The 23,462-nt window shown below is 40.0% G+C and overlaps 1 long non-coding RNA gene across 2 annotated transcripts in view; it reads right to left on the minus strand.

Moving 5' to 3' along the window:
• The window catches only part of LOC143661475 (uncharacterized), an 83,764-nt gene extending 76,208 nt beyond the window's left edge, over positions 1-7,556 (minus strand). For both annotated transcript variants that reach the window (XR_013164621.1, XR_013164623.1), the window contains exon 1: positions 7,429-7,556. This is a non-coding gene — a long non-coding RNA (uncharacterized LOC143661475). The remainder of the gene's footprint in view (positions 1-7,428) is intronic.
• Positions 7,557-23,462: the final 15,906 nt, after the last annotated feature.

Here is a 23,462-nt window from a genome sequence, read left to right on the forward strand (position 1 = left end):
AGACTTTCTCTCCCATCTCTTTATTCTTCTAACTAAGCACATTTATCCTGTATATATCATTTCTTGTGATGAACAGATCTGAACAAAATCTGAGCAAAAACAGAACCTAAAAATAAAACATTTAAGAGAAAGAATAGAGAAGTGAATGAATTTCCATGACTTCCAAAATGTCTGTAGAAATATTAATGTCTTGAGCAAAAAACTCTCAGTGCCTATGAAAAAGTATAGCTGGTCAGGGGCAGGATGGGGATAAGAGCAAGAAAACCAGATATGCCACATATAACATTCTCTAAAATAACACTTTGTCGATAATTACAACCACAATGAAAATATACAAGAGGGAGCAGTATGATATAGAATTAATCCATGTAACAAATGCATGTGCCAGCTAATGTCTGGTCTGAGGATACATCAGTGAATAAAACAGAGCTCCTGGAGCTTATGTTCTAAAGGGAGACACTGGAAGAAAATGAAGCAGGTTTAGGGAAAAGTGAGTGCTGGGAGAAGTGTACTATTAAGAGAGGATGGTCAGAAAAGCCTTCACTAATGAAGTGGCAATTGTCCTGAAATCTGAATGAAGTGAGAGAGAAACATGCAAAGGCCTTCAAAGAGCTTTCCAGGCTGAGAAAATAGCAAGTATAAAGGATCCAAGGAAAACCAGATCTTATTGGGCTTGGCAAGCTATGTAAGGACTATTTCATTCCAAGCATGATGGGAAGTCATCTAAAGTTTTAAAACAAGAGGATGGCATGATCAGATCTTTGTGTTAAAATAATCATTACTGTGCAGTGATGTATCAGGGTTCTCCACAAAAACAGAACCAACAGGATATATATATATATATATATATATATATATATATATATACACACACACACACAAGTATGCATAATTTCTAATTATGTAATTATATGTATACATATATATACATTTATGCATATACATATTTATATGAGATTTAATTTAAGGAACCAGCTCACATGATTGTGGGGGCTGACAAGTCCAAAATCAGCAGGCAGGCAAGCAGGCAGGCAGGGTGGAAATTCTGGTAAGACTTGATCTTGCAGTCTTGAGTCCAAAATCCATTGGGAAAGCCAGCAGGAAACTCAGGATGGAAGCTTATAGAGAAATAGATGCTGCAAAGTTGAGGCAGAATTTTTTCTTACCTGGGAAATCTCAGTTTTTTGCTCCCAAGGCCTTCAACTGATTCAGTGAGGCCCACTCACATTATAGAGGGTAATTGCCTTCATATACAGCCAAGTGACTGTAGAAGCTAATTGCATTTACAAAATAGTTTCACATCAACACCTAGACTAGTGTTCAACCAAACAACTGCACACCACAGCTTAGCCAAGTTGACATGTAAAATTAACCATTACAAGTGACTAGTCTGTCAAGTGACAAGAGTAAATAAAGAAAGGCTAGTGGGGCAAAACCTATGGTCACAGTCAATATGGAAAACATAGCAATTTAGACTAGAACGGGTGCAGTGGAGATGGCTGAGAAATGGTTACAATCTGGATAGGTAGGTTGTTAAGGTAAAAATAGGATTTGCTGACAGAATGGATGTGTGTCAGTTTGAAACTGTTGGGTACCCCAGAAAAGCCACATACTTTAATCCTCATTCAATATTGCTAGGTGGGATCTTTTTTATTAAGTTGCTTCCACGGAGATGTGACCCACACAATTGTGGTTTCAATGGAGATGTATCTCTACCCCTTTGAGGTTGGTCACTTACTGGAGTCCTTTAAGAAGAAACCATTTTGGAAAGAGCCAACAAAGAGAGCTGACATAGACTAGAGACCTTTGGAGATACAGAAGGAAAATGCCCCTTGGGAAGCCTTTTGAAATGAGAAAACTAACTGATATCACTATGTGCCTTCCCAGCTGACAGAGAAACCCCGAATGTCATATGCCCTTTCTTGAGTCAAGGTATCTTTCCCTGGATGCCTTAGTTTGGACATTTTCATAGTTTCAGAACTGTAAACTTGCCACCTAATAAATTTCTTTTTTCATACAAAACTCAAGATTTCAGAGTTAAACTTTTAAGGCAGAGTTGCCAATTCATTTTCCATGAGAAGTTGTCAAGACAGTGAATTGGACATAAAAGTTAAAAGGTCAAGGAAGGGATGTGGACTGGAGATGCACATTTAGGAATCATTTCCTTACTAATGGTACATGGGCTAGGCATGATCACATCTAGCGGTAAAGAGAGAGGAGGACTGAACCCATGGGCACCTCAACATTTAGAGGTCTAGAAGATGAGGGGTATCTCACAAAAGTGACTGAAAAAAGAAGAGAGGGCCAAGGGAGAGGCAAGCATTGTCCCTAGAAGCCAAATGAAGAAAGTGTTTCACGGAGGGAGTGATCAACTGTCAAATACTTCTGAGAGGTGGAGTAAGGTGAGGATTGAGAATTGACTGTGGAATTGGGCAATGAATAGGTCACTAGTGACCTTCACTGGGATTGCAGTAGAGCAGTAAGGAGAAAAACCTGATTCAAATGGAGAGTGAAACATCAATGAGCAGAAAAGATAACAGAGCATAGTTCCTTTATATTGTGCTTATTTTCCTCACCAATCAAAAGTTTGCCCCTATGCGTGTGCACGCACGTGCATGCACACGCGCGCGCACACACACACACGATCTTCCTTAAAGGCTCCTTCCCTCTGATATTAGAGTCTCACTCCACTTCTAGGGTCATTAACTGCAGTGTAGCATATTTCACTTCAATGTACAACTCTAGAAAGCTACATTTTTATTTGAAAATTTAGAGTAAGTTCTTAATAAATGGTGTCAGAAGATGAAGAGTCTTGAGGTGACGAGAAAACACAGTTTACATGGAGGATAATGTTCCCAGTAAATAATCGATCCATTTCAGCGCGGCATGAAGTTGACCTCAAGGACCTTGATGTCACCACTCTGTTGACTTTGCTAATAAGGGTAAACACATTTTCTCTGACAGGCAGAAGCTGCAGTAACTTCCTTCATGTGCCCACCAAAGAGAGAGGCAGGCTGTGAATGCTGGAAGAAGCCTAGACTTGCCTAAACACAGAAGTAATCATTCATTGGCCTATGTCTAAAAATGGTCTACAAATTTGATAGTGATACTCAAGGTCTTACCAGATTGTTTATTGTACTATCGTCACTTAGGTTCCTGAGCCCAACAAAAGTGAACACACATCACCTCTCAGTCTTGAAGGCAAAAGACTAAAACATACAATTTGTCACTCTACCAGAGGGGTAAGTTCTGTTTTAATTATTGTACTAATCTCTAAAGACAGACCCATTACTTAAATGAGCAAACCATTAGGAACCACAGATCTACTGATGGCTGCTAGCTATTAGCCACACATACAAATCCTAAAAGACAGAAGTAAAAATGGTCCTTTCTAAGACTGAAAACTCTACTGCTATTTTAAATAAATTGATGAGATCTACAGTAAAAGAAATGAACTGGATCTATCACATGGCCCCATCTCAAAAGCATAATGTTGCAGGGAGTGGAGGACACTCAAAAAGAATGACACACATGATTTGATGCCACTTACGTCCATTTTTAAATCATACACCAAATAATACTAACTATTGGTTATGAATGTGGAGATGATGACAACGAAAATGATAGATGATAATGATGATGAAGATAAATACTGTTACGGAGATTTATAAAGATGCCCAGCAAACTCTTGATGGTGGTTGCCCTTGGAGGGTTTGGGAAAGGAAATGGGACAGGAAATGATGGTTAAATGGGATATGAACAGTTCATTCTGGGTGGTGGGAATACAGGTATTTGTTATCTTTTATATATTTTTAGCTTCTTTAAATTTTAAAATAAAACATATGAGAACCTGCTTGGTCAAGTTCCCTGGGTGGGAAGGAATTGTGGAAGCCTGCAGCCCATGTGGAGAGGGGGACCATGAGTGTCCACCACATCATGAGGCATAAAGCTTCACCTACACATCACTCTTAATTTCCCCCAAACCTCAACTACTGCCATATACTTTAGCTATCATCTCACTATCCACTTATCCTAGGACGGTGTGATCAGGAGTTAAGAGAGAGTAAGGGTTTAACTGCAAAGAACTATTTATGGTCCACGGTGTAGAGAGCTGTCAGCACAACCAGTCTTCCAGAAGCAGCTTCTCAGTCAACATACAACTCATCAGGTGACAGCTAGCCACAAATCTAAGAACCAGAGAAGTGAACACTTGGAGCCTCACTGGATAAGGACTACAGGGAATTCAAAGAAACTTGGCAAGATGAAGACTTTTTAGCAGGCCCCAGAAGCAGTCACTGAGCAAAACCTAATTGATAAATCAGAGTAAAGAAGAGCAGGAGAGGATCACTTACGTTAAAATCCAAATTATCATTTTGGCAGGTACAGTTTTGCATCCAGATGGACCTAACTAAACCATTGAATTACATTTAATTATTTAAATATCATTTTGTGAATCACTTACTTGGGGAGTAGAGCTGTTTAAGATCTAATGTTTTATAGGAACCCCATTATAGTTTTGCTACACAGGGGAAGAATTTCTGTAGTCCCTGAACCCTTCAGAATAGATAACTGTGAGGTTTCAATTAACTGTATATTCCAGTAAAAAGGAAGGGAACTAATATTTATTGAGCTCCTTATATGTGCTACACACTTTACTCACATCATTTCAAGTCATTCTCTCAATAGTAAAAGATCAATATCATTTCCATTGCAGAGATGAGAAAACCAGGCATCAACTGGTGAGGTAACTTGCCAAAAATAATACTGGAAAATGGCAAGCCCAGATTTCAAACCTAGGTTACCCAACTTCAAAGCCTTTTTTCTAGAGACAGCTTATAAAAAAAAATAATAATAAGTAATACAGAATTTAGTAGGGACATTATGTGTTACCCATCACAGAAAATGGAAATGTAAATTCTGTGTTAAAGTTGAAGGGCTTTTGTGAGAGGACCTGTAGAAACCCAAATTCCCATTTATGTCTAGATATTGAGTCCCAGTGAGGTCCCTTCAGTACTTTGTGGATGGGAAATATCCCTAACTGAGATTTAGTAATCCGTGATCCAACTTTAATGAGCACATGATTTCCAAGTAATCTTTCAAAAGAGATTCAGATTTAGCAAGCGTAGGGTGATTCTGCATGTCTAATAAGCTCCCTGAAGATAACAATCTTACTGGTCCATGGTCCACAGTCTGAGTAAAGGGGAGTGGTAGAACATTCAACTATATTTAGGAGAAAACAATCTTCAGCTGATGGAACGCATTAAAATTTTAAACAGCAAGATCTCAACTTACAAATCTTTACTTTTTGCAGTCCTTAGATTTAGATCTTGCAAAACACAGCCTAAAGGATGAGTTATCTGCAAAAAAGAATTTATCTCAACTTACCTAAAATTACAGATCTATAATTTTATCAAATATCTACCTAAACTCTATGGCCTCTTTTTCTTCATAATATATTGTACAAACTGATCTCTTAGTTAAATATCTTACATAAGGAATAAGCTAGTTTCAGGACAAACTATTTTTACCAATGATCATTAGTACATTATGTTTCAGGTAACAGTGGAGCTGGCTAAAAATAGTAACAACTATTGAATAATTCTGAGCTTTTTTTTTCTAATAGAACCTGTCTCTATCAGAAAAATGATCCAATCATTTGGATCATTTAAATGATCCAAGAAACTTAAGGATCTTATGAGAAATTTTTTGCAATGTCACTTTGAGGATCACACAGAATTTAAATATTTCAATCTACCATTTCAAGTGACAGTTCAGCTATTTTCTTTTCATGTCTACCTGAACAATTTGATGCAGAGTTTTAAATAAACTAGATACATGCTCTTCTGCAATTAAAAAAAGAAAAGAGAAAAGAAAGGAAGTCATTCTTATCTATTCTGAAAACATAATCCTCCTCTAAGGTTGTAAAGAAAATGAACATAACAGTTATGCTTAACTACAATTAAATCAAATCATAATTTTTGACCAATATGACTCTGCCACAAGATGATTGCTAAACAATTCTGTTCCTTGGCTCACTTTATAGATTAACTGCAGTGTATTTCATGGCTAATGTATTCCTGATCACTCCATCAGAATACCTTTCTAATCAAAATTAAAATTTTTATATAATAGAATTGAAGAATTCTTACCTTCAAATCTTCCAAGTACAGTTAACATTGTGCTTGCCTATCAAAAAAAAAAAAACACTCCTCTTAGTAACTACTCAACTCTCTTTAAATAACCACATTCTTGGAAAATCACAATCTTCCTGCCCCATGGAGCCAAAGTGCTTTGGAGGAAGTCAACCCTAGCCCTAGGAGAATATACCGAACCCCGGAAACAGTTATTTATTCAGGAACGGACTCCTGATCCAAGTAGAGACAATAAAATGTGAGTAAAGGTTTGTTGTTAGAATCTAGGAAAGAAGTTTCCTGATTCCTTAGAAAGATCCAAAATGAACCCTCTGTCTTTGCTCATGGCAAATATCAATGTAGCCATCTTATAACCACAAGAGGGAGCCAATCCTTATAATGAAACTGACACAATGACAGGGAGTAGAGAAACTACCCTTCAGACACTCTCAATCTTTTCTACAGTTGATATTCCTCTAATTGATCTATGAAGACATTTTGAAAGCCCTTCAAATGTCATGCTTTAGTTCAAGAGTACTCTCTCTGCCATATTTCCTCTGGCACCATTGTTCAATATATCTGTCAAAGAAGGAAATGAGGTTACTGTAATGATGACCCAAACACTTCCTCTTCTTGGAACTCCAGGAAATAAACAAAAAGCTCATAATTCAATAGCCTGCAGAATCTCTCCTCCTCTTTTTGAAAACTGGAATGGCAAAATGGTACTTGTCCATATTTGATTGTCTGCCATTCCTCTTGTCTGCCAGGATTATACAACAATCTCATTTACAAGTTATTGTTTTTTTTAATATGTTGAAATGTAATTTAAAGAGAAACACGCAATTTCAGCAAAGAAGTGCTTTACCCTCTAGTTACAATCTCTTTCCCAAAGATCACAGAGCTTCCTATGGTACGATTTTTGTTTGTTTCCTATGGTAAGATTTTAATGAAGGGAAAACTGACATCGTTTTCTCTCCTGGGTTAAATTAACCAGAATGTTCTTCGTCACAAAACAATTAGTCTAGTGGGTAGCTGATCTACGGTAGGCGTGGAAAGCTCCTTAGCCAAGGACTTGGCTTCTTTCCTCTTACAGCTCAGGCGTCCTTAGCATGCTCCCCATGGACAAGCTGGCTATGAATTTCGACCTTCTTGTTCATATTCCAAGCAGCAGGAAGGAGGAAGGCCGACAGAAAGACATACCCCTCTCTTTGAAAGACCGCATTCCTTAATTTATGCTGGGTTATGCTGTGGTAACAAACATTAAAACATGAGGGACTTACAACTTTTTTTTTCTTACTTTCATCACAGGTTGTCTGTGGATCTGCTGCAGCTCTGTTCTACATTTCCTCCTTCTTGGAAACTAAAGCTGAAGGTGAAGTCCTCAACCTCATAGCAGAGAGAGGAGAACAATGCCTGAACGATGCAATTTCGTTTAAAGCTTCTGCTAACAGTCCATTGGCTACAGTCAGTCACATGGCCACACATTAATTGAGAAGCAAGGTTATTCCACCCACGGGGAGGCACCGCAAGTCACGTGGCAGTGAGAAAGGCTAGCGGATCCTCTCATAGGGTAAACAGAAAATAATGAAAACAACAGTACTATCTACCACAAAGTTACTCTTTTGTCTATGTATTAGTGTGTATGAAACCATTCCAAAACATAGCAATTTAGATTTATTATTATCTCTCACGGCTCAGTGGATAGATTGGATTCAAATGGGCAGGTCCCAGGGCAGGGGTAGGGGGTGTGGGGGAGGTGGGGCGGGGGCGGGTTGCAATTGGATGGAGCTGTGCTCGCTGAAGGCTCAGCTGGACAGGACATGCAAATTGGGTCCTCATTGCCCACAGGTGATGCTGACGAGCAGTTGGGGGCTCCCCTGGGACGCTCAGCTAGGCCACCTGTATGTGGCCTCTGAACATACTCAGGCTTTTCACACCATAGAAGGTAGAAATCAGCTTAAGAACCTGACCAGATCTGAAGGGAGGGGACATAGATGCCATCTGTCAGTGGAAGGAGTGGCAAAGGCATTCGTGGCCATCTGCAATATACCATCAAAACATCCCACTTTATTAACCAGAAGTTAGGTATTTGGTCCCATCTTTCTTCTAGGGAGGCTGGGAAAATAGTCTACAGGTAGCAACATGCCCTGCTGAAAATGAAGGTTCTGTCGTTAAAGAGGAAAAGGTACACTGGAATAAGCAGAGCAGTCTTTGCTGCATGTCCCTCATATTCTTTTTATTCTTCTCTCTTAAAATAATTTTCATGCTCTCTAGGAACTTCTCATTGTTTTTTTATTAACTTGCTTCTTTTTATCAAAGTAAAAAATGCATATAATTTTTCAATAAAATAGCCCAAAAAATCTTATTACGAAACATTTCTAAATAATTATTTTAACTGTTTCTTATAATTCTCCTTAGAATATCAGAACCTCTAAACAGAACTCTTCATTCTTTGGTGACTCCCTATGCTACCCACTCCCAAATTGCCCATGACACAATATAAGAGAGAACCACAGAACCCTCTGTATTCCTAGAAAAAGTCTCCTTCCCACTGCCGGAAATCTCTGACCTCACCATTGGCCCTCACCTAACAAACCACTGCTCAGGTATGATAGGAATCTGATTTCCACCTGCCCCTAAAGCTCATCAGGACTACATGCATCATTCATTGAGTTCAGTGCCCCTAATTCATCTCTCACTCATGTGTCTTTGAACCTTCTCTAATCAGACTCAATCTCCCACCTCTCCATGCAATGTGCCCTCTGGAAATAAAAATCCCCTCTATTGGCCCCCTTCTCTCTAAAGGTTGCTTTTATCTCTTTGCTCTAGCTGTGGCAGCCCTTTCAAGTAGTGGCTGCTTTTATTCCCACACCAGAATCCACCAAGTCTTGAAGATGGGACAGGTTATCTATTTCCAAACCATTATTTTCCCCCAATCTCTATAAATGGGCCATCAGATTAAATTACAAGATTAACCTGTCCTTGTGGCAAAAATCTGCATTCCATTCACTCTCATGTTGATGTCCTAGACCTTGTCATTCCCAACAACTGCACTCTCCGAAAGTTCTGTTTCAAGGATCTCCCTTACATCCCCACCACCTTCTATGTTTCTTGCTCATGCCCTCCCACAATCCCAATCCAGTGATTCTTCAGCCGCCCTGGAACCTCCCATTCACTGCTCTGACCACTTTTCACTGTCTGCTACATTCCTCGCAACCTTGTTTGACTCCTCACTCTGTTTAGATTCCACAATTCATTATTATAATACTCCCCTCACATGGTTCTTCAACATTCTTACACCACTCGTTCTCCTTCTGCATGACACACCCAACAAGGTCCCAGTCCTACAGTGTGCCTGCACATGAGCAGCTGGACATGGCGGGAGAAACACCCACAACCACACTGATGCCTCACATTACATGTGTGAACAACCCTCCAGCAGGGGCCCAGTGTTGCCAGGCAAGCACGATTCAACATTTCTTGACACAATTTGCACCCCGCACTCTTCAAGAGGGCCATGTCACAATTTCTCCTTTCTCTAGCAGCCTCCAGCAACTCTTCCCTACTCCTCACTGTCAGCTGTTCTGTTGTATTTTTTTTTATTTTAATAAGAAAATCGAGGCAACCAAAAAATGAACTGCTATAACGACAATCCCCGAAATGTCATTGAAAAGCCCGTGGGAACTCTATATATCTGAGAGATAAACAGGGAGATAGGAGGGAGACGTATAGAAAGTAAGATGTCAGCACTTCCTGCAGATCTGGAGGTTAACATTCTCCTCTCTCTACTTCTGCCTTTCCCCAAGTCATCGAACCTGGCCTTACCTGCCACACTCACCTTACTACCTAAACATGGAGGGTTACCAATGAAATAGCAAGGCCTGAAACTGCCGAGACATTCTTTTCATCATAAAATGTTACTATCAATTTGTCTTTTATTTCTTTTAATTTATGCAAATGAATGGGGAAGTAGGAGTGGTTTAACTCAATCAGAAACCTATTTGAACTCCTTTGGGAAAAGATGTAAATAAGTAGAGCTACATGCTCATTGTAGAGACACAGACAGTGGTATTATCATCGTTAGTAATAATTTAATTATATTAGCTAATTGTTATCACATTTTTATGCATTCATATCAAGGCAAATTTTGTCTTCTTACTATGTTTGCCATTAAAACAAAAGAATAATGCTATCCTAGATGATAATAAAAATGACTGCACCTGTCAAAATAGATTTATAGCTTGAGTCTCAGACAGCCACTGCAGTGTGTTTTTGCCAGGAATATTCATTTGTTCTATTCCTTTTCCTTTTTCTATTGAGGGAAGAAGACAGAAAGCAGATTTCCACCCCTTCTCTTTGAGCCTCACTCTCCAAAGATGCTCGGGGCAACGACCCTTCAAAATTAGGTACCAATCAGTGCCAATTCCTTTGGTAACCATTGTAATAACATTAGCATGATGAACTAATGAGATATTAATGCAATTGTAATAGGCATTTCCATAGGAGTTCCATTGTCATTGAGTTGGTAATCATGTACCTTAGTCTGTGCTTGCCAAATGGAATATATGATGAGCAGGGAAAGGCAGGATTTTGATGACTTTCAGCTTGTAAGGCATTTACTTCTTCGAAAACAGTAATGCCTTGTTTTAAAAAGCAGGTGCTTGAATGAACACTTGAGAAAACTGGGCCCAGAGTGGCACAGCCTTCACTCCTCAAGGCATCCCAAGGCATTTTATACATTCAGCTTTCTAAGTTGGGGAGTAAATATTTACGATCTTTATATGTATTCAATATGTATCTGGTAGTTTATCCGTTTATGTGCTTCCTGGACCATCGAGAGTTAGCAAATTATAATTACGGCTAGCAAAGCTGTGGGAATTCACCAATAGTACCATCAGTGGTGCTTTCAAAGCATGGAAATACCACATACACACTGACACATAAACACACACACACTCACTGAAGAGTTCTTTATTGTTTGAGAGGAATAAAGAAATAAGGCCCAAAACCTAGAAAAAAATAAAAAGGGATGCAGCAGTAGAAAAGGAAAAGCAAAAGCAAGATTGAGATACTCAGTCTTTCAATTGGATTCAAGAGGATACCTGCAAATAACCCTGGTGTGAACTCTGCTGAAAGAGAGGGGAGCGAAAAGAGCAAGGCCTTTGTATGATTATTTATTCCAGCAAACAACAGCACAGGGCAACACAGAGCCTTTCTATTCCCTGAGCTAATATTTGCGAGACATTGTATCTCAAGGGCAAATTCTAAGTGCTCCTTCTCCCTCTAAAGTAAAGAGGAAAGAGAGGAAAGGGGAAAAATTCGAGGCTTCCATCATCCAAGGATAAAAAGAAACTACGGATGAAATTCATCATTGAACATTGTACAAGGAAGATAAAAAAAAAAAATAAGAGGAAAGTGTGATGACAAGCTTTGCTTAGCAAATACAAATGAAGGCGATGTAATCCCACGTGATTGATTTCTTTTAAAAAGCAGACGATTGTTAAAACAAGTGGCAGCATTTCAAAATCTCCTTAACAGTGAATTTTGCTATGAATTCTATTCAAATCTTAACCTCCTCTACATGAGGTCTCCTTTCGTGGATTGCTCCAACTGAGCTCAGTTCTGCCCTGTCTGAACACAAGGAGGGGGTAGACTGTAGAACCCCTAACGTCTTCCCATCTCCCCGAGTCTAGTGGAATGCCTCATTCTGGAGAAACGAGTAGACTGGGGAGAAAACCAAAGAGGGCGGGAGGAACTTGCTTTCCAGCTTGTGTTAAAATGACCATTTTCCCTGCTACTCTTGGGAAGAACAGACTTCTCTAATGTGAGAGCAACCACCTGCTCGCGTAGGGGACAGCTTCTAGAGCATTGGTTTTGCCCCCTCATCATAGCCAAGCTGCCGTCAGCAGAACCACTGTCCAATCTGGACCACTCTCCTTCTCTGCTTCTGTTTCCACCCAGCATTTTCCTACTGGCCAGCAGCCTTACCGAATTTTTTGCTTCGCCTATAAATGTGATACTGACAAGAGTTTTCAACCCTAAGGCTTTCAGGGAATTAAATCAGCTGGCCAGGTAGTAGAAAGACCATCATCTTGGGATTCAGGTTGCCTTTTTGACAATTCTCTTTTCACTACTTAACAACTTTGTGGCCTGTTATTAATCTCTCTGCATTCAACTTCCTCATCTACAAAATTGAGAAAATGATATCAAAGATTGTTATAAGAGTCAAATGAGACAGCCTACAAAACTATAAAGCATGTCGGGAACATTGTACCCTCATTGAAAGAGGGTCCCTTCCCCTTTAAATCAAACAAATTTACATATAACAGGGTTTTTTTTTTAATGACACTGAATACTAGTTCAGAATTCAAAACTGAAAGTCTTACTTCTTTCATTTCCAAGTCAAAGAAATGCAGGTGCAGAGGTGGTCCCATTTTCTCCACATTTCGCACCCTGCCCTGAGCTATGACGCTCAGTCAGGAAATGAGAAAGGGGAGCAGTAGTCACATCTGTGGTGAGAATAAGATGGGGGCTATTCCTGGAACAACACCTGCAGCTGTTAGAAAGACCTCTGTACCAAGCCATCCTTTCTACCAGTCCCAAGCCTCTTTCTTCATGAGATTTTGGTCTGAAGATTTGAAAACCCATCCATCTGTTTTGTTTTGCTAAAGCCAATGAAATGCAATATACCAGAAATGGACGGGCTTTTAACAGTGGGGATTCATTAGCTTACAAATTACAATTCTAAGGCCATGAAAATGTCCAAATTAAGGCATGACAGATGATACCTCCTTCTTGAAGAAAGACTGCTGACAATCCGGACTCCTCTGTCACATGGATGGTACATGGTAAAGTCAGCTGGTCCTTCTCTCCTGGGTCTCGTTGCTTCCAGCTTCTTTCTGGCTTCAGTGGCTTCTCTCACCTTCTCTGGGGCTCTTATCTGTGCATTTCCCTTTATTTCATCTGTTAGCTTCAAAAGGTCCCGCCTACAAAAGGAATAGATTAAAAGAATATGACCTATTCTGGGGTACATACAACTTCAAACTACCGCACTATTTTTTTTCTAGTTATCCTTCATGACTCTCTGTAACCCCTCGTTAGATTGAACTTCATGGTTGATGTTTCCATTCACTTCACATTTCATAAATACCTACAGAGAATTTGGAGAAAAAAGGAAAGGTCCCAGAAGAGAAAGATTAATGAACAAAAGTTCCAACTGATAGAGATACTATGGTATGCTTGTTTGAAAGAATGTATGTACCCTAGAAAAGCCATGTTTTAATCCTAATCCCACTTTGTAAAGACAGCCGTTTCTTCTAATCCCTATTCAGTACTGTATGTTTGAAACTGTAATTAGATCATCTCCCTGGAGATGTGACTCAATCAGGACTGGTTGTTAAACTGGATTAGGTGGAGACATGTCTCCACCCATTCGGGTGGGTCTTGATTAGTTTACTAGATTCCTATAAAAGAGGAAACATTTTAGAGAATGAGAGAGATTCAGAGAGAGGAGAGAAGGATGACAGAACATTGCAGAACAACATAGCCATGAGAAGCAGAGATTCCACCAGCCAGCAACCTTTGGAGATGAAGAAGTAAATGCCTCCCAGGGAGCTTCAAGAAACAGCAAGCCAGGAGAGAAGGCTAGCAGATGATGCTGTGTTCACCTCATGCCTTTCCAGATGAGGGAAAAACTCTGACCATGTTCACCATGTGCCCGTCCACTTGAGAAAGAAACCCTGAACTTCATCGGCCTTCTTGAATCAAGGTATCTTTCTTTGGATGCCTTAATTTGGACATTTTTATAGACATGCTTTAATTAGGACATTTTCTCAGCCTTGGAATTGTAAACTAGCAACTTATTAAATTCCCCTTTATAAAACCATTCCATTTCTGGTATATTGCATTCTGGCAGCTAGCAAACTAGAACATATGGGAACAGAGAAATGAACCCAAATGTGTTTTTTCTTTCTTTCTCTCTTTTTGATTGGGATAAGGATAGGAATGATCCAAGGAAGAAGAAATTTTTCCGGATAAAATACCATTTAAGGGAATTTATAAACAATGAATATAAGTTAGCAAGGTGAAGAGAGGAAGAAAGATATTCCAGATGGAGAAGATGTTCCCAATAAGCCCCTCTCTTTATCATACCCCCCCATCCCTAACCATGAATTTCATGTTTTGAAGAAACTGATGTGTAAGTTTGGATCCTTCAAGTAGACTTCAAGATAGACATTCATGGAATGTATTGGGGAAACACATGTGAAAGGATAATAGGGAGGGAGCAGGAAGATGCTGGAAGATCAAACTATCATGTAAGTCTGATTCTTGTGAAGGAGAGAGGAAAGCAAGGCAGGTTAGGTACATACAGATCTGCCCTAAAGTGTGAAGAAAATTTCAGCAAGACCTATGAGGAATTATGAAAAGTCTCCCATCTCCCAGAAGGGGCCCTTCCTTAGCATCTTTGCCACACTCAGCCAGTGGCAAGGAGCAGCCCAGGGGAAGGGAGCCTGGTGTCGATATGGTGATGGATGGTAGAGGCCAGCAGCTGGGACGGTTGGGAAATTATTCTCTTTGAATACCAAAGAGTGCATTTTCATGGCTGCCATATTCGGTCTGCATTAAAAAATAATTATTATTATTATCCATGCTTTTTCCCATTGGAAAAAAACAATATAGATAAGTCAACAAATAATAAAAATATGAAGTATCAATAACATATTAAATTGACTTGTTTTATTACATGGTATCTGTTAGCCTATGTTTTTGAAATATTGGGAATAACCCCCAAACCCCTACTCCCGTTTTAAGGAATTTCAAGGATTCCCAGAGTTTCCACATATCACGATGGAAACTCCTGCCCTGAAATGTACACAGGGGGTGAGAAGAGATAGGGAAGGCCAACTCAAGGCAGTATTATTTTGGGAAAATCTCTGTGAGGAACAATGGAACTTAACTTACATATATTCTCCATTCCTTATTAGCAAAGATTCTATATTTTTTAGAGATAACTAAATAATAGATAATTTTATTCTTCTCTAACATTAGGAAGCTTTGGAGTAACCATAGTCCATATGGCCCACACTGTGCAGCGTTTTAGTTTCTGCCCCTGTCATTGACTAATATGGTCATTTTAAATATTGCAATTTCCCTCTACTTTCAGATGAAATCAAATATTGCATAATAAACCAGAGTGCCAACAAAGCTACGTTATGCTTCTCAGCTATTATAAATAACCAGATCAACCCTAGTTACACTCAGGGAACATTTAGAATCTACTGAGTCCATTAGCTTTGGTGTGAGGTAAACAAATAAATAGAATACTCTTCACAAAAGACCCAAATCATTGCTGGCCCTGTCCATGCCCTCTTCTGAATGGACACAGCAATGTGTGATACCTTCAGACTAACCCAAAGGTTTAGTACTGTGGTAGTTAGATTCAGTTGTCAACTTGGTCAGGTGAAGGCACCTAGTTCTGCTGCTGTGGACATGAGCCAATGGTACATGAACCTCATCTGTTGCTGATTACATCTGCAGTCAGCTAGGAGGAGTGCCTGCTGCAATGAATGACATTTGACTTGACTGGCTGGTGCTTAAATGAGAAAGCACAACATAGCACAGCCCAAGCAGCTTGGCATACCTCATCTCAGCACTTTCAGCTCAGCCCAAGCCTTTGGAGATGCAGAAAGGAATCACCCCGGGGAAAGTTGTTGGAACCCAGTGGCCTGGAGAAAAGGCCAGCAGAGATTATCTTGAGCCTTCCCACATAAGAAAGAACCTCAGATGAAAGTTAGCTGCCTTTCCTCTGAAGAACTAATGAAATAAATTCCCTTTTATTAAAAGTCAATCCATCTCTGGTGTGTTGCATTCCAGCAGCGAGCAAACTAGAACAAGTACCTAACCCAAAGTTTGTACAACCCAAAATTAGCCATGTATGACTTACAGGCTTGTGCAAGAAGTTGGTTCAATCAGATGCCTTCTTGCAGGAAAGTAAAGACACAGAGCAACATTGCCAGTCAATAAAAGATCATGAAGCCCAAAAGGACATATTGAGAGTGTCTAGGATGTAAGTTGGAGGGAACAATGCATGATATAGAATGAGTGGATTGGGACACATGCACACAGAGAATTGGAGATGAAATGACCCTGTGGGCCTTAAGACGGAGAGACCAAAGAAAGTTTTGTGGTCCCTGATGTCTTCACAGCAACAAAGCCCATGAAGCCCATCTGTCCTGTTTCCTGATGGACCCACTGCAATCTTGTAAGGACCTCTTGCCCTTTCTTGGGCTGGTTTGAGCAAGTTTCTCTTTCTGCAACCAGGAGACCACCAGCAGCAAATTCAGGACTATTGCAAGGCCATCAAAACTAGAAAAACACCTCAAAGCCCAAATGGCTCTTAGGCTAGTACCTCCTAAGGATCTTTTTGTTGGTACTTTATGAGATGTTAGGTGACTTATTCTACTGCTGTTTCTCCCCATTCAAAGCATGTGGAGAGTCAGTCAGTTCTGAATTGCCACAACAAGATATCTCCATTTGCAAAGAACTTGTCTTGGTGTCTTCAGATGGATTCACCTGTAAATATTAAAACCTATCTTGAACTGAAGAAAAATACTGGTTGATGTTTCTCAGAAAAAAAGAATCAATAAATGAGCTTTCAAATCAGGTATCTTACCCTTCATTGTGCAGCTAAACCACAGGAAGCTAAATGTGGAAGAGGGAAATACCCAGAGTTAGGAACCAGAAGGCCTGGGTGCTAGTGCCGATCTCCCAATAACTATACACTAACAGTGACCTTGAGCACTTGCAGGTTCCTTACCTTGCTAATGAGGATAACACCACCTCCCTGAGCTGCTGAAGGAATCACTAAGAGGATTCAGTAATGCAATAGCTGCAAAGAGGTTACTGAATAAGTTAAAATGCAATGCCAACAATAGGTTTAAAAGGTGAAATAATATTTACTGGTCGAAGTAAAATTCCGCCTTGTTTATTTCAAAGTAGTGATTATGCTCCCATTTTGAAATGCAAGAATGTGACATTTAAAATATATAGAAATGTCCTTTTGACTAATTCATCTCCACCTTGACATGCAAAATCTACACATAAGAAGCAACAAGTCATGACCTCAGGCCTGACTTGGGCGTGACTTAGATTGTGCATGATGGCTGACATCAACTTTCCGACCTCATCCACTCTCCCACTTTGCTCTCCTATTTCAGTCTTAAGCATCATGTGGATAGAGAATAAACCAATCTCATTTTGTACTGTGTTCCCAATGTTCAAAATATTCCAGGTGTTCAATAAATATTCTTGACCCATATACAAATAAATGAATAAACTTCCCTGAAAACTATTTCCTCCTATGTATACTAAGTTACTACAATGCAAATATTCTGATCTACTCCTTTGTTTTTATTTAGGAATCTTCATAATACTTTTTAAAAATATGTATTTATGTGCTTTCACTTCTCTATTTTGATTTAAGCTATTGAGGGCAGGAAATTTGTCTTTGCTTTATATTCTCTTCTTTTCTTTATACAATAAATAATACATGTTCGGCAAACAGTGGATGATTGATTGAATGATAACTTGAAAATTCAGTGAAAAAAACTGTTAAAAAAAAAGGCCAGATCAGTTTTTTCATGAATTGACTAATCAAAGCCTCACTCTTCTAACACCCAAATAAATTCTTCCTCTCATTTTTAAGTAACCATGGTTTGAATCAAGATGTCCCTACAGGATAGTAGAAGACTCAAAAAGTTTTTAATTCTTAACCGTCTTATTCATATTTCAGACTATTTTATCATTTATTTTGTTTCCTGAAAGTCTACTTTTATTTTAATGGGGGAAAGGACAGCAAAAGAATATGTAAGAGACCACCTCTGAGAAAAGAAGAAGGAATCAACTTTTGAGGTTTTATTGTTCTAAAAGGTTTAAAAAAATAAAAGAGCATTCACAAAATAAAAAAGAGTCAGCCTTATCATTGCTGGAAAATGACAGTGACCAAAAAAGTATTTTCACCGGTATGAGCAGCGTCCTTTGTCCCCCATCCCTAGCGCTGGGTAACTCAGAGATAAAATTTATGATGGAGATTCACAAACAAAATGGTCAATGGTTCAGCACAAACCAAACATGAGCAGACACATTTCTAAACCCAACCGTCATGCTGCTTACACAATCTGTTGATCCATTGAACAAATATATGTTGAAAGATTAAGCAGGAGTTGACTGCCATTCAGGAAGATAAATGTAGAGTAGACTCATTTTCCGCCTGACTTAATGCTTAAGGATTTGTATTAGGAGGATGGGGGGAGGGGGGTCTCCATGGGGGATGGGAGGAAGGGAAATTCCAGCCACCCGGATCTTTAGAACGAGATTATCTGGCCAAGGACCTCACACAGAGGCCTTTACGATCCGTCTTTCACACACTGGACTGTCTTTTTCCCCTTATTCTTTTATTGTCAAAAATTTTTTGTCAAGGAAATAAGCCAAGGCTGCAGGAGCACTTGCTTGGCTTATTCAGACCTTGTTGATGGAACGATAGGAGACAGAATGTTTTATACAGTACAATTTGAGATTTAAAGGGGTGGGGGGAAGAGTCAGGCTGTCAGAAAGGCACATTGTTTGTCTCATGAAAGGGCTGCGAGCCATTAAGCTACAGAGAGAACTGAAAGCCTGAAGCCAGAACCGAGTTCCCACTGTCTGGGCCAGCATTTTCAGGGCCAACCTTGATTCAGCTCATACTTGTTGACATTTTCCTCAATTAAGGTGTGAGGCGAAGCTTCGAGAGTTGCAATTGTCCGGTTTTTCTGGGCTGAAAAAGACAGCCCTTCACTGCTGTTGATCCTGTTATGTGTTTGAGCTTCACAAGAGAGCTTTGTTAGAAAGAGAGAAAGGAGAGGGAGACAGAGAGAGAGAGAGAGAGGGAGATGGAGAGAGAGGAATGAGATGGAAGAGAAAAGAGAAAGAGGGGAAAGGAGGGGAAAAGAGAATGAAAGAGAAAGAACAGCCATTTGCTGTTCCACATAAGTGGAATTTCCTTGGTTGGTAAACCTGGAATGAGGCCACAAGACAATAACACAATTATATTTAGCAAACTGTGAACAATTTTCAGAGACATCCAACAACTCTGGTCTGGTTGGGAATACATACAAAAAGAAAACCACCGTGCACTGCAAAAAAAGACAGATCTTGACCCACCAAAGTACATGTGCCAATAAACGCACTGGAAAGCAATTTCCTGATTCAACTTTTACTGACTGCCCTTACAAGTTGTGTAGAACCCACCCAATCTTACAAAACACCTAGTTCTTGAGCTTGCAAAGTATGTATGCCAACTGTGCCGATGTGAAAGGTTAATGCACCCTAGAAGAGCCATGCTTTAATCCTGATCTAATCTTGTGGGAGCAACCATTTCTTTTCATTCTGATTCAATATTGTATGTAAACGCTTTTGGTTAGATTATCTCCAGGGAGATGTGGCGTGCCCAATTGTGGGTGTGACCCAGTTGGATCTTGATTAATTTACTGGAATCCTTTAAAAGAGGAAACATTTTGGAAAGGGTCAGAAATGACAGAAGCCCCAGAGCCAACAGAGAGAGCAGATAAAGACACTTGGAGAACAGGTGCTTCAGAGAACAGAGACACAGATATTGGAGATGCTTGGAGCCCAGCAGACATTGCCATGAGATGTTAAGAAAGCCAGAACCTGGAGGGAGCCAAAGGAAGCCAAGAGATGAAAGCCAGCCCTGAAGAAGCAAAGTAAGTAACCCCCACAGGAACAGAGGCTGAAAGCAATGGAGCCCAGGAACAAAGGACCAGCAGACGCCACCACATGCCTCCCCAGCTGACAGAGCTTAGGTATCTCTCCCTGGATGCCTTAGTCTGGACATTTTATAGGCTTAGAACTGTAATCTTGTAACTTACTAAATTCCCCTTTATAAAAGCCATTCCATTTCTGGTATATCGCATTCCAGCAGCTTGCAAACTTACACACCAACAAAAACCACTGTTGACATGTGCAGCATTGTGCTTAGATGTCCCGAGAGAGATATGTTACCTTTTGTATGGGAAGGATAAGTTCTGTCTCCCAGATTGGAAAGAGTTTTAAGCATGTGTTAGATTTAAGCAGTGCTGTAAAGAAGTGAAGGGGGATGAGCATGGGAAGTTCACATATACAGGGAGATCATTGGGGTCAAAGAAGAAACAATGTTCAAAGTAGGCTAAGAATATCTTTATTTGTCAAGTAAAGCAATGAGTTTGAAATTCAAGTGGGTGTAGGGTAAAAATGACTGATGAAAGGTCTTGAAATTATTTTTAGCCCATCATATAAACCCTTGCTTTTCATTTTTAAAGGCATCTAGTGCAGGATGGATAATTGCTGCAATTTAAATGTATGTGCATAATACTCTAAGCCAAGTTTCTTGGGGTTCTCATTTTTCTTTCTTATTCTTTTTATCTTTTAATTTCGTTTCTTCTAATCAGATTTCCTACCCTGAGCCGTCACACAGCTCCAAGTTGAAGGGGTTAATGGCCAACAGATTCTAGTCCACTGCTTCAGTTTTTTTGTGGTTATTGGTGGTGGTGGTTTTTATTTCAGTGGGAAATTTTGCTGAGGTTTAAAATGTTGCCACACAACAGGTGGGTTTGAACCATTCCTTTGACGTGACACCCCCATTCTCTTCTTTATCTGTTATGACCACTTGTCTACAAAAAAATCCCCCAAACCTCTAACTAGTGTAAGTCCCAGTCAACAAGTTTTAACTTTTGGATTTGATTCCCTTTGGTTGTTTTAACCAAATGTCATTGACTTTGAACTGTTTAATCGTAAGCATCTGATCTCTCCTCTTCTTGGATGGCTAGAACTTGGCAAGCCAAAATGCTAACTGCAATGAATTCTAATGAGTTCACTGGAGATGGTGTGCAGTCTCAAGGAAATATAAAAACTTGACCATCTGGCTTAAGTTATTGTTGGTTATGGATTGAGTTTTCTGTTTGGTTTGGCCTGGGGCAGGGGGAAGTTTTTCCTCCTATCACCCATTTACACTTGAGCCTCTGAGCTCCATGGTAGATGTTATTCTATGAGTGGTTTTTGTCCTTATGGAGGCTACCCTGTTGGACAGGTAAATCTCTGTGCGTCTTGCATGTGATGGAAATAGAAAAGCATTCTTGCTTATATTCAAATAGCTTCCTAAATCTATTTCTCCTTCTTGGTTGGAGTGTACAGAGGACATAGAGTACATTATGCACTCAGCAGATCCAATCACCTCGGATCTTATAGATGAGCAACAATATCTTAAAATACTCCACAGGTGAGGGTGAGCCAGCTGATAGCCAAGCAGAATCTGAAAGGGTCTTTTCATTCCACATGGGCAGGGACTGGTTAGTTCAGGTTCTCCTGATGGATTTGTGGCTGTTTCAGGGAAAGGAACAAGACGGATCTGGGCCCACCCTCCTTTGAAAAGGGAGGCATACAGAAGGAGTAAATGGTCGCTGGGGGACATCAAGGAGAGAAAAAAGCAATGATTCTGCCACGAAATTCTATTCTGGTCCGAAAAAAGAGCTCTGTTTTATCCCCCAGTCCTAGGAGAATTCTTCAAGAACAGCTAACCTAATGGTAGCCAAAGCTGATGTAGTATTTCTCAAAAGCGTTTTATCCTTTCTTAATGAAGCTCCATGTGTATGATGACATTTTCAGAAAGAGCTATTTTGCCAAAATTAAAAGCGCAGCTGGAAAATCTGCTCCAAGTACGGTGGTCTGCTGGATTTGAAATATTGCTCAAAGACGAGCCCCAGGGTGCTGGAGAATACCTGAATCAGCAGAAGGTGGGAGGGAGCTTGAAGACGGTATTTATTATGTCTTGAGATGATTCCATAGGTCAGTGCTGATTTCTGTTTACACTGCACTGACCCTTCACACTCCAGAGCAGTTTGTTCAGCTGTGATCTACAGCCAAGAGTACATGTAGTATGTCATCTGCAAGCCCCGCTCGAGCCAAATGGAATACTCATGAAAAGAGGCAATATACACCCAGAAATGCCCATCAGTAGACAGCTCTATGAATTCCCTGTTTTCTCTCCCGGCACTTTTGTACTCATAACAATTTACATGTCTTAGGACACTAGTGTGAAGCCTGATCTTAATAGACTGGATGTTAACAAAGCGATTATTTCCACTTTACATTGTAGTGATTGGGAAATGAGCCCGTAGAAACAATCCTATCTCTAGGTCATTATTCCACTCATCCCAATTAGAATGTGTTCAAATACTGAAGTGCAATATAATACTTTTTGTAATAGCCTGTGCCAACTCTTTTGCAAAGGGCTATTTGAGGTCACAGATCTGTGATAGCAAAGGAAATACAGGCAGTTCTTTTATTCAAGGAGGCTATGTCTATAACTCTAACAAACTAAGGGTTTTGTTTCTTGAATTCTGAGCTCCCTGATCAGTTTAGCCACCCATTCAAAAGCAGAAGACTCTTCCTGTTCTGCTTAGATGTGAGAACTTAACTATACTGCATAACAAGAGCATCTTATGATTTTTTGAGGCTAAAAGCAATTTCATTCATCTGTAGTTTAAGCAATTATTATATGACGTTTGTCCCCCAGACACAATTCCAGTTCCGGGGCTGGAGTAGTTCAGTCACTTTCTTAGTTTCTTAGGGCTGCCATAACAAATTACCACCCACTGGTGGTTTAAAACAACAGCAATATATTGTCTCACAGTTCGGGAGGCTAGAAGTCTAAACCAAGGTGTTGGCAGGGTCATGCTCCCTCTGAAACCCATAGAAAAGAAGCCTTCCCTGCCTCTTCTAGCTTCTCGTGGTTTTGCCAGCAAATCTTTGGCATTCTCAGCCTCTGTCTTCACATGGCCAATTTCTCCCTTCTATCATTTTGTACTCAGTACCGACTTACTTTCCAACCTCATCACTTTACTTGGCAAATAAAGATATTCTTAGCCTACTTTGTGGCTATCAGTGTCCAGATTTCCTTCTCCTTAAAAAGGACACCAGTCATATGGGATTAGAGCCCACCCTAGCCCAGTGAGGCCTTATATCAACTGATCACATCTGCAAAGACACTGTCTCCAAATAAGGTCCCATTCACAAAACAAAGGGAGAGTTTTGGGTTCACAATTCAACCTATAACTCTCCCTAAATACAGTCTGAGCTTACGGGGGTCCCTTAAAGGGGGTCTCCATTTCCAGGAGAGTCTCGATGACCACCTCTTTTAACAATCCTTCCAAGTCTGCGCCTGCCCTAGGTTCACTTAGCACCTGGTGCTTTCCTTATCACAGCACTCAACATGCTGTACTACAGTCCTACACAGTCAACTAC

This window comes from Tamandua tetradactyla, chromosome 2 (assembly GCF_023851605.1).
Source record: "Tamandua tetradactyla isolate mTamTet1 chromosome 2, mTamTet1.pri, whole genome shotgun sequence".
Taxonomy (NCBI): domain Eukaryota; kingdom Metazoa; phylum Chordata; class Mammalia; order Pilosa; family Myrmecophagidae; genus Tamandua; species Tamandua tetradactyla.